The sequence below is a fragment of the Podarcis raffonei genome, chromosome 9, assembly GCF_027172205.1.
Source record: "Podarcis raffonei isolate rPodRaf1 chromosome 9, rPodRaf1.pri, whole genome shotgun sequence".
Taxonomy (NCBI): domain Eukaryota; kingdom Metazoa; phylum Chordata; class Lepidosauria; order Squamata; family Lacertidae; genus Podarcis; species Podarcis raffonei.
Genome location: NC_070610.1, coordinates 53,825,256 through 53,838,105, shown reverse-complemented (window position 1 = coordinate 53,838,105; position 12,850 = coordinate 53,825,256). Strand labels below are relative to the sequence as shown.

Sequence of the window (12,850 nt, the reverse complement as noted above, 5' to 3'; positions counted from 1 at the left end):
TGTATTTTTCTGTTTTACATCAGTTTACAATTTTCCTGATTTTAGTAATTTTGCTAATGATACTTGAATCTAATATGAAAAATGAAACTCCTGAAGGTGGTGGAGTCTCCTTCATAGGAGGTTTCTAAGCAGAGGTTAGATAGCAATCTGTCATGAATGCTTTAGCTGAGATACCTGCATTGCAGGGAGTTGGAATAGATGACACTTGGGCCCCCTTCCAATTCTACAATTCTACAATATTATGATTCTATGAACATCTACTAGTTGTCTATGTCTTGCAAAGACAAAGGCATTCTGAAACCAGCACAGGAAAACATTCAAGAATATTAACAGTAAGAATGAATCATATGTATAAATGTAAGTTGAGATAATTGTTGCAGCTTTCTTATAACCTGTAGAAAACAAGGAGCAGATGGGGAAAAACATAGTCTCAGAGTATTTTAGAGTTGAAAGTTACTCTGGGGGTCATCTAGTCCAAACCCCTTCTATGCAGGAATCTCAGCTAAAGCATTCATTACAGGTGACCATTCAATCTCTGCTTAAAAGCCTCCAATGAGTCTCACTTTCTCACTTTCTGTTCCACTGCTGAGCAGCTCTTATTGTCAAAAAATTCTTCCTGATAGACTCTCCATTTTATGTAACTTGAATCCACTGGTTAATGTTCCTGGGTAAGGTGATTGAGAGAGCGGTTGCTGAACAACTTGGTAGATTTCTGGATGAAACATCGGCTCTGGATCCCTTCCAGTCCGGCTTCCACTCTGGTCATGGGACCGAGACGCCTCTGATCGCTCTAACAGATGATCTCTGCAGGCAGCTGGATCGAGGCAGGTTGGTGCTGCTGATTCTTTTAGACCTGTCAGCAGCCTTCGACATGGTCTATCATGAACTTCTGGACCACCACCTCGCCGACGTGGGGATCCAGGGCACAGTCCTTCAATGGCTGCACTTGTTTGTCTCTGGTCAGGGACAGAAGGTGGTGCTTGGGGGGAACTGTCGTCGCGCCACTCCTTGGTGTGTGGAGTGCCACAGGACGCAATACTCTCTCTGATGCTTTTCAACATCTTTATGCGCCCCCTCACCCAGCTTGTCTGGAGCTGTGGTTTGGGTTGCCATCAGTATGCTGATGACACCCAACTCTATCTGTTGGTGGACGGCCATCCTGACTTGGCTCCAGACATACTGACCAGATGTTTGGAAGCTGTGGTTGGATGGTTACGTGGGAGCTGGTTGAAGTTAAACCCTTCGAAGACAGAGGTCCTTTGGCTGGGTTGGGACGACATGGGATTGGGTGGCCAACTCCCATCTCTTGTGGGGGCACAGTTAGTGCCAGCACTGCCCATTAAGAGTTTGGGTGTAATCTTTGACACCTCCCTTTCTATGGAGGCGCAGGTTGCAGCTATAACAAAGGCGGCATTTTTTCATCTCTGCCAAGCTAAGCAGTTGGCTCCTTACGTCTCTTGCCCTGACCTAGCCACTGTGATCCACACGACGGTCACCTCCAGGCTTGACTATTGTAACTCAGTCTATGTGGGGCTGCCCTTGAGACTGACCCAGAAACTCCAGCGGGTGCAGAATGCTGCAGCAAGACTCCTTACGGGGTCCTCGCCACAGGATCACATTCAGCCAGTGTTATACCAGCTGCATTGGCTCCCGGTGGAGTACAGGATCAGGTTTAAGGTGCTGGTTTTAACCTTTAAAGCCCTATACGGCCTAGGACCCTTGTACCTATGGGACCGCCTCTCCTAGTATGTCCCACGGAGGACCTTACGGTCTTCAAATAAAATCATCTTGGAGATCCCAGGCCACAGGGATGTTGGACTGGCCTTGACCCGATTCAGGGCTTTTTCAGCCGTGGCCCCAATCTGGTGGAAAGACTCTCCTCCCTGCAAGAGAGGGGAGTGGTTGTGGCCGGGAGCCGGACTCCGCCTCAAGCAGGGGGCATTTGCCCCCTGCCTCCCACTCACCTGGCTGGCGCCCACGCCCTCGGTCAGGCACCCAACCAGGTGCCTTCAAGGGGGCGTGTACAGCAGCCTGAATTGCTGCGGCGCCAGCCTCCAGCCCTCACTTTTGTCGTCCCGTTGCGGTTAGGCATTGGAATAATGTGTTGTGGTGTCGAAGGGCTAGGTGTGGCCATCGCCTGCGCCTTCAATTTTTGGGTATTCCGTTAAAGGAATCCGGCGGTCGTGTATTCTGTCCGATGCCTGCTTGGCGGGAGGCCATGGCACAACCCTCGGTGACATCAGGGGAGAGCCTATAGTTGGATTAGCATCAACAGGCTACACCTACTGGTGAATAAACCCCCTTTGTTTGTTTGTTTGTTTGTTTGTTTTTTAGACTCACCCCTCTCCGAGTGGGTGGAGTCAGCTGACATAATCCAATGCCTAAGCCAATACCTTTTCACTTGCTGTAATCAATAAAATTGTGGCCTTTTCTTGCCCATTAACCTTATATCATGTGTCCTTGTGTTTCATTCCACTGCGCGGGGTTCGGGTCCTCGAACCACAACGCTCTTTCACAAGAGACTAGGGCCCTGTGGGACTTGACATCTTTCTGCAGGGCCTGAAAGACAGAGCTGTTCCACCAGGCCTTTGGCCAAGGCACAGTCTGACCCCCTCTCTCCTTCTGTAATCTTCAAAGAACTCTAATCCAATGGTTGCCATTAATTTGATTCTGAATTGATTCTTGTTGTTGTTAGTTGTTTAATCGTGTCTGGCTCTTTGTGGACCAGAGCACGCCAGTCTCCTGTCTTCAAATTGATTCTAGAATGTATTTTAATTAATTGACGGTGCGATTTTATGTACACTATGCTATTTTTACCTCTTGTTAGCTGCTCTGAGCCCAGCTTTGGCCGGGGAGGGCGGGATGCAAATATTATTATTATTATTATTATTATTATTATTATTATTATGCTTGCTCCATCTTCCATGTGACAGCCCTTTAGATATTTGAAGGTGGCTATGTTATCTCTTCTCAGTCTCTTCTTTTTCCAGGCTAAACATACCCAACTCCTACAACTGTTCCTCATAAGGCTTGGTTTCCAAACTCTTGATAATCTTGATTGCCCTCCTGTGCACATCTGTTGGACTTTACAGACTTGGCAGAGTTTCAGTTCCAAAAGATAATGGGGTGGTTGAAGTCTCCCATGACTACTCTGTCTCTCATTTTTGAATGTTTGGTAATCTGCTGTAGGAAGGCACCATCCAAGTCTTCAGTCTGATTTATAGGCGTATAGCAGACACTCACATTAAAAGTCAGTTTTGTTTCCCTCTTCTACAATGTTTACCCATATACTCTCAAACTGCTTTCCATGTCCCAAGTCATGGATCTCTTCAAAAGTGTACATGCCTTTATATATAATGCTACTCCTCCCCCTTCCTGTTTGGTCTATTCCAGTGGTTCCCAATTAGCTAATTACTGAAGACCCCCTATTTATTAAAAGCCAATCCATGGACCCCCTACTTTTGAAAATTTTGATAGCCCTATGGGAGTTACTTCTGCAAAGCATTTTTTTTAAAAGAAAATGTGGGGTAGCCCCTAATAAGCAAAGGATTTTAGGTATATCTGGTTTTCAACATTGTGGTATATTAGCAGATAAACATCATGATATTCTGGACCCCTAATTGGGAACAACTGGTCTATTCCTTTTGAACAGCTTATACACCTCAATTTCTACATTCCATTGATGAGTCTCATCCCACTAAGCTTCACTAATTCAGTGTTAGACCATATTTGTTATCCTGTATTAAGACCTCAAATTCATTTTGCTTGTTTCCTATATTCTGTGCATTAGTATGGAGACAACTGATACCATCAGCTGCTTCCTTTTTGTAGTTTCCTGCCCTTTAGCAGGAAATAGGCCTTCAGCCTCATTGAGCAAGGCTCCTCTTACGGTTTTAACATTAAACTGTTATTGAGTGCCTCATATTGTTCCCAGAATATCATCTCTATTCTTCATGATGATGGAAAACCCATTCCTTAAAATATTTGCTGTGTTTTGGAACTCCAAGACACTTCAACTTGCACACTGTTCATAAAACTGAATTGCAAGGGAAGTCCGCATTTTGCGCAAAGATCCATGTATGTATTGGCGCCTCCATAGGCTAATTACATTTTTAACATAGCTAAACAAATGTGCTTGTATCTTCAGGGGAGTGACAATGTGTGTGAGAGACACATAAAAAATGTTGGTTAAGTTTCCTGGTCAGAAAACGCTTCATCAAAGGCATAATAAAAAGAAATTCCTTGTTCCAGCCAAGATATGAGTACAGAATAGATCATGACGGCTGACATTTCCCAAGATACCTCCTAATCTTACAAGCCTATTCACAAAGCTTTGTTGTCCATATCAGTTCATCTTTTCTCCAGGGTCAATTATGCTGTTTGTATTCAAATCAATCCCTTAATCAAATCCTTTGATAGTTTGAGCCAGCCAGGCAGATATTTATCACATAAATGTAATAGAAGTATCTTTGTTTCAGAGTGGCATACTCTAATGGTGTGTTGCCACACCGAACCACTTATACATATGTATGCACCCAGAAATCCTTCTTATCAGCGTCCAAGAATGCCCTGTCATCTCCTCCTCACTACTTAGTAAAGACCTATGAAGGAATCATATTCTCATTATACTGATAAAACATACATCACCCAGATGTGTGACAATGTGTGTACTATAAGAAGAAGAGTTTGGATTTGATATCCCGCCTTTCACTCCCTTTAAGGAGTTTCAAAGCGGCTAACATTCTCCTTTCCCTTCCTCCCCCACAACAAACACTCTGTGAGGTGAGTGGGGCTGAGAAACTTCAAAGAAGTGTGACTGGCCCAAGGTCACCCAGCAGCTGCATGTGGAGGAGCGGAGACGCGAACCCGGTTCCCCAGATTACGAGACTACCGCTCTTAACCACTACACCACACTGGCTCTCTATATAGCGTCTATTAAACAGGCTGTTAAATGTTTCCCTAAAAAATAGTTGAATTTTGAAAGAAATGTCACTGTAGCTAGGCAGGAGAGCAAAGTTAACATAATAAATATCATTATCACTATCACTAATAATAGTAGTAGCTATTTAAAAAAAGTACTACTGCTACTAACAGTCCTGCTTAGGAAGTTATTTCCAAAGCCAGTAAGAAGATGTCCTCCTACTCCCAAACCTCCATTTCTTTAAACACCAGTACTATTTAATTGTTTCTTTTTACTATGTTCACTGTCTTAAGGTTACAATATGCATGTGAAGTGGCAAAAGCAAAGTTAACACAAACCTTCCATCTGAATGTGAGATCCAAATTGATTATCACATTTTGGGCAGGGGGGAATTCCTCTTTAGGTTATATTAATATAATGAAAATGAAAATGTTAATGAAGAATTGACATGTGCCCTCTCTAAAATAGGAAGATTTGAAGTTGCCTTTGGGAACAACTTGCTAACTGGCTTTGAAGAACCTATCTCTATTCTGGGAGTTGAGACAAGCTGCATTGGGCTGCCTTGTGACAACAAAATAACATATGCTCATGGAAATAAAAACACAAAAAAACCCCTTAGTTTTCATTAAAAACAAACTTTTACAAAACATTTGGCTTGGCACAACATTGTCAGGTGCAAAATGTAAAGAGCTTGAAGTTTATTGTTATATTAATTCTGAAGAAAGTTGCTTCTAAATGTTGGGGGCAACGTGGAGAAATATCGTAGGTACATTTTTACATGTCTGGTGGGCATGTTTTCATATTGTTTCATTTTTTTAAAAAAGTGGCAATGGCCTCTACAGCCCTGTGGCGTTTGCCTTCCTAGGTGTGTGACATCATACTGGGTTCATAAGGAAAGGGTTAACTAATTATAAAATAACTAACCAATGGGAACCCAAGGGGAGGATTTAGAGTTAGAGTTAGGGGGGTTAAGAAGTTAGTCTGGAGTTAGAGAAGAGACAGAGAGGATCAGTCTATGGGTTGGGCTAGTCTGATTTGAGAGAGTGAGAGAATCTGTTAAGAGGAGTCAGTCAAACAGTTGAGATAATCAGCCAGAAGGTATTAGGAAGGTATAGGCCGGTAAAGAAACTAAAGTTAAGAAACTGACCAGAATATTATCTGAGAAACCATAACCTTGTTAATACTATAAAATAAACTTGTTTATTTGGTTCAATTTTAACAACTGTCTGGACTCAGTGTCTACCCGAGAGTAACGGGTTGGTGGCAGCGGGAAAGCGAGCGCAGTGGTGGCACAGGGATCAATAGACTGTTAAACATCCGGGGACCCTGTGTGATTGCCACAAGCTCTTAGAAACAAAATGTGAAATGGTAAATGGATTGAATTATAGGGCACAGCTTTATTCTTCTACATGTGTGCACTGTAGCATTTTTAATTCTTTAAAGCAATTGCACTTTATTACTGTCACACACCAAAACAGTCCAAGTTGGATGATGGGAGGGATAGACAGGAAGACTATACAGAAAACAGGTGTAATAGACTAACAATGATGCTGTCGGGATGCTTCACAGTGAGTGAACAAAAGATGCCAATTACAAAGAAGATGCGCAGGTGAGAAAGCACCCTCTTTTTCTCTCTTTGCATAGACAGTTTGCTTCTTTCGCGTATAGCGCAAACCTGCAAACATGACACATGATAATGCTAGATAATCATATTCTACTTATAGAGGTTAATTGTAAAATGCTATCCCAATTGCAACAGCATAAACACTGCACTTACTCTCCAGAGGTCTGATTGGCAATGACTGTATTAACACAAGGCACATGCAATATTTTTTATTTATACAATAGTCCCTACCCCTGAGAATTTATCTTGGAATAATTAGCTGCCTTGTGAAATATGCCTTGAACAATTGTTAACATAACCTAGTGATCTAATTTAGTTCAATTGTTGGTTGAACTAACAATAAAATATGACATTTTAAGACTAGGCTAATCATTTGAAGCTAATTCTTGAGGTTAAGAGATACGTTTGCGCTTATAAGATAACGTGTGGTAACTGGACATGTGTACATGGGGGAAGGGAGATTGGGATCATGCCAAGAGATCCTGCCCTTCTTAGTTCACTTGTGAACTAAGTCTATGTACATACAAATTGTACATGCAGGGGCAATGCACATGTGTAAAAATCAAACTAGTTAAGCATGCAGCACCTAAAGACCCACATCATCCACATGAACTTATCTATTTCAAAAAGATATACAATCATACCCAATCCTACTTTAGATCAGACCCATTTGGTGAGCACCATAACACGACATTTTGTGCAGTGTTGCATGGCTTGTGGAACTACTTCCGAGGGGGGGGGGAATCCAGTAAGCCCCCTATCTTTGACTTTTTAAATGTGTCTTGAAAGCATTTCTATTGAGGATGACCTTTTATGATTAGTTTTATTAAAGAGAGAAGGAGCGGAGATCCTCAGCATCCAGGTAAATTCTAACAGCAGAGGTGAAACCAGCATTTCAGGACAATGGCTAAGCATTGCCAAGCAGAGATGATGGACTGAGGGTGCAAAAGCAAACACCGAAACCAGATCTGCAAGGATAGATCAGTTTGAGTGGGTTGATTTTACCCAAGGAGTGAAATCATTGAAGTGCTTGTGGGATTTTTTGGGGGGGGGGTTAAAAATGTGAAAGTAGTATTTTAGCCTTTTTCCTCTGCTTAGATTTTTTTTGTGTCTTTGTGTGCTGGTGTTTTTAATAATTGGAATGATATCAAAATACTTCATACTCAGAGCAGACCCACTGAAATAAATGGATTTATGCTACTAAGTGGGTCTATTCTGAATACAACTAATGTTGGATATAACCCCTGAGTTTTATGAAAGGGGTGGGAAACTTCCAATCCACAAATCAATTGAGATCTACCAGATGCTGTCCTTATCATCCCCTTCACCCGCTGTAAAAAAACACCCTCACATGCTTTTGCCTAGTTGAAAAGTTTCCTTGAACTTTGATAATGCTTCTTGTTTAAGTGGATTGAAAGATGGAAAGGGGGTATAGAAAGATTTGCTTTTGTGTAGCTGGAATGGTGCCCTCTGTACAAAGAAAAGAGTCACATTGTTTCCTCCCCTCCCCTCCCCTCTGCCTTTGCCCCCCACCTACCACTGTCATGCAGCTCTTGGGGGCTTCTCTGAAGGGAGAAGCAATCTTTGTCCTGAAAAAGGTCCCCTACAACAGTTTTATGGTGTGCCCTTCCCAGGTATCACCACATATGAAGGCTGGTATAATAATATTTAATTATAAACAAGCACACAGACACATCACTGCTGAGGTGCACTTGTCATTGTGAGGCCTGAGGAAATTATGATGATGCCATTCCCAGAGATTGCCGTTGACACCACTACCCGTGACACCACAAAAGCACACAACAACTGAATGGATACAAAGGTGGGCAAGAATCCAGGACATAGGTCATGACATTATGTTTGCTGACTGGGAGCAGTTGTGGACCACCGGTATGAAGTTTACGGCATGTATTGCCTTAAAGGAGAATATTATGAAAATGATTTACAGGTGGTACATGACCCCAGTCAAGCTTGCAAAAATTTATCATCTACCTGACAACAAGTGCTGGAAATGCAAAGAAGCTGAGGGAACATTCTTTCACCTTTGGTGGACGTGCCCAAGGGTTAAGGCTTACTGGGAAACGATATATAATGAACTGAAGAAGGTATTTAAATTTACCTTTCCTAAGAAACCAGAGGCCTTCCTTTTGGGCATAGTTGGCCAACGGGTGCCAAAGAAAGATAGAACATTTTTATGTATGCAACAACAGCAGCAAGAATACTTCTTGCCAAGTATTGGAAGACACAAGATCTACCCACCGTGGAGGAATGGCAGACGCAAGTGATTGACTATATGGAGATGGCTGAAATGACTGGCAGAATCCGTGACCAGGGAGAAGAACTGATCGAACAGGACTGGAAAAAGTTTAAGGACTATTTACAAAAATACTGCAAAATGTTTGAGTGTTAATATGATGTGGGAAGTGAAGGTAACAGGGTTTGTGTGATTTGGTTAAATGTGAATGAAAAGAAGAATGTTAAAAAGGACAAGGGGTTATGAACAGAACATTATTATGTCATAGTATATAAGATGAGGTATGGGCTAAAACAATGAAAAATTGGGACATAATAATTAGAAGAATATAAAATTAAGCATGGTTTAAATAAGGTTTTGAACTTGCTGAATTTGATTGGAATAAAGAGGAATACAAAAAAGGGGGATGTGAGGAGGTCAAGACAGAGGGGTATGGAACTTTATAAATTTAAGAAAGTGGATTTTTCTTTTCTTTTCTTTTCTATTTTTCCTTTTTTTGCTATATATCTTTGTCTTTCTGTTGTTTCTGTTTTTTATGTGAACTTCATTTACGGTAATGATATATTTGAAATGATGAATTTTTTGATTGGTAAAACCTTAATAAACATTTATTTAAAAAAAAACAAAGGTGGGCAAGAATCTCTCTCACTGAACAATTAGGAATTATTTCCAAATAATATTGTGTGTCAAATGAGCTATAATAATTAATTGCACAAGGAAAGGAAGCACAAGAACCACAGTTTCCAGTTCTGGTTTGTTTTTCTAAGCTGGTGAATCGACTCCATGCTACTCTATAGTTCAATCCATATGTTACAGTAGGAGCACCTAACAAGAGCACAAATGAATCAGGTGGATGGAAAAAAATTAAGGATACAGCACTGTCAAGAAGATGTCTGACTAAGCTATATCTATATAAACATTACTTTTTGTTTCTATATTATATCTGTTTACTTCTCATCTTTGGCATGTAGTAGACACCAATTGCTTAAGATGAATTATTATTTTTCAGCAATAGAATCTTTTGGGATTACATTTTGCTGCTGCTGTTGTCAAGTTGAATTTTATCTTCATTAGGATGAGAAGCAGGCCCTTTGATTAATAAATATATCTACTGGGGATTTAAATATGTTTTGCAACAGCACAATAGATTTTGCCCACCTAACTCATGCAGCCCAAATATTCATTGTGTGTTTAACTACGTTAAAGCTATCACTATCTACCAACAATTATTTTCTTATTACTTCCATCACATTTCTATATTACTATATTGCCTGCTGCAATACTAACACACACGTATCATTGACAGCAAATTATTGCGGCTCCTATTACACTGCAATATTCAACTCCATTATTGAATACAAGGATACCTGCTATATATTTTTAAAGTATCAATATTTTCACTTGTTTGCCTGCATCTAACAGTTATCATTTTTACAGACGCTCACATTTTACAATACCATTTTTTGCAGCTATCAATCTTTAGGCACATTTGAAGTATAAAATTATAATGCTGGTTTTAATTCTGTTTTTGAAATATTTATGCAGAATAGCAACTAGATTAGACAGCATCTGATTCCCAACTATTTTGGCAATTTAAAAAGAGCTGATGAAGTCTATGATTTTGTTTCTGTTGTACTATTTCAGAATATACAAAGAAATGAATCTCTCTCAGTCTTGGTTTCAGTCTTGTACACAGGCTGCTGAGATGCCACTGAGTTCAGCATGACTTACGCTGCCTAACAACGTGCAAGTTTATCACCTTCTCCAGCAAAATATCCTTGGATCTTCATTTCAGTGGATAATTGAGAGACCTCATGGGTTGACTGCCACAGAAATATTATCAAACAGGATCAATCATACCATCATTGTCACAAGAAAGTCAAAATGCCCCTGGGATATGTGAGGAAACATTTCAAAACAACATTGTGAAAAATAGAGAGATTGGATGTGTGTAATTTGATGAGTGTCTATCAATTCTTTTCATGAAAATATTGTAAGAACCACCTTCTGTAGCTGTAGGAAGTCATTTCAGTGGCAGTTTGGCCTTCTTCAGATGGACTCAGTCTATCTCCTCTAGTTGACAACCATATGTCTCTGTGATGCCTACAAACAGGTCATGAAGGTAGAAACCCTCTTCCACAATATTTTCAATAAAGCAAAGGAAAAAGATGTGGAACCTATGGAGGTCCTATGGGGTAACATAGACTATTCATTTTTATGTTCTCGCTGCCACTCAGTTTTTCAGTACAATGGCTGTGTGAGCACCACATAACATTATGGTGGTAGCCCTAAGAACTCTTGGTGCATTTATGTGAGGACCACCATTTGGTCTCCACTAGATCTTAGGGTGTGTTCCTATGTATGCACATTATTTGATACATTCATGTGTAAAACATGCCTTACAGATCAAACAAAACAGAGCTTTCATATCACTGCACTTCAAACACAGGCAATAGCTTTAGCTGTTTGTTACTTGATGATAAGATAAACATTAATATTTTTAAATATAATTAAGAGATACCAAATGATGCAAAGCCATGCTTGACTCAGTCCTAAGACATTTTAAATACAAGACATGGGTATAACTGGTTAGTGAATGACTAAATGTTTCCATTGCACACCAAATACATACCTGGAAAGCTGAACAATACAATCCTACTCCAGTCTGCTTAGAAGACTACTTTTATCCAATTACAGAATTGATTTTTTCACTCCTTTGATGTCCTTTTATTGCTGGTCTTACCGTGTAAGCAAGATTTGATATGTGGAGAGTGACTTCGGCTCTGAAGGCTTTCTAGCGTTTGCCAGACTATCATTCTCTATTGTCCAAAGCAAACGGCTGTTTCAAGGAAGAAATGAAATCATAATACCAATGAATGCCACCAGGCAGGTTCAAATACACAAACGCAAGCAGGCTATGGACTAATTAAAATAAATCAGGACCTCCTCCATTCATGGGGGGGGGGTCTAATTCTTAAGCGATGACACAAGCTGAAAATAATAAAACATTGTCCGATTGCTTTATATTAAAAAAAGATAAAGGGGACCCCTGACCATTAGGTCCAGTCGTGACCGACTCTGGGGTTGCGGCGCTCATCTTGCTTTATTGGCTGAGGGAGCCGGTGTACAGCTTCCAGGTCATGTGGTCAGCATGACTAAGCCGCTTCTGGCGAACCAGAGCAGCGCATGGAAACACCGTTTACCTTCCCGCTGGAGCGGTACCTATTTATCTACTTGCACTTTGACGTGCTTTCGAACTGCTAGGTTGGCAGGAGCTGGGACCGAGCAATGGGAGCTCACCCCGTCGCGGGGATTCAAACCACCAACCTTCTGATTGGTAAGTCCTAGGCTCTGTGGTTTAACCCACAGTGCCACCAGCGTCCCTTTGCTTTATATTATTCTGCCATAATTCTTTCTTTAGGTGGATGTCAAACTAGGGTGGCTCTTCCTTGTGCGCTAGCTATGAGGTATCTCTAGATATGAAAATGCAATGGAACTGAGATATACTATCACAAAATGGCATTCCAGAAGATGATTGGCTTGACAAGGAATGAGCAGCTCTCGTACTGTTGTGTATTAATGTATGTGTGAACAATGGGGATCTGTTTTGTTCATGTGAACGTTGCCTTTCTGAGAGAATATTATGGAAGTATGGTTAGTTGTAATTCACCTTTCTCTCCTTGCAATTAGAAGAGCTGGGTGACTATTAATATATAAAATTAAATTATATTTGAGAGACATCTCACATTAAAAAGTATGAAAAAATTAATTATGCAGTAATTACCTGGTTCACAGGCAGCAAATGTTACCCATTTGAAGCTTGAATAAACCCTGTAAGATACTCTGCTATATGACTTTACTGCTTTAATAAAGTTACCAAATTAATTGGAAGTCAACGGGCAATAGAGATTGTAAAATGTCTTTAATCTTAATAAGTCTCAGAGATGAATTAACTGGACAACGTTGCAGTTCTATTGTTGTGTTAATACAGTGCTCTCGTCTGTTTCTTCCCTTTTATTCACAGCATCTGTTTTCTACAATGCTACCATTT

General features: G+C 40.6%; 1 long non-coding RNA gene across 1 annotated transcript; it reads left to right on the top strand.

Annotated features, from left to right (window-relative positions):
- The first annotated feature begins 8,332 nt into the window (after positions 1-8,332).
- Positions 8,333-10,759, top strand: LOC128420717 (uncharacterized). The gene is made up of 2 exons (XR_008332098.1): positions 8,333-8,367; positions 10,444-10,759. It is a non-coding gene; the product is annotated as an uncharacterized LOC128420717 (long non-coding RNA).
- Positions 10,760-12,850: the final 2,091 nt, after the last annotated feature.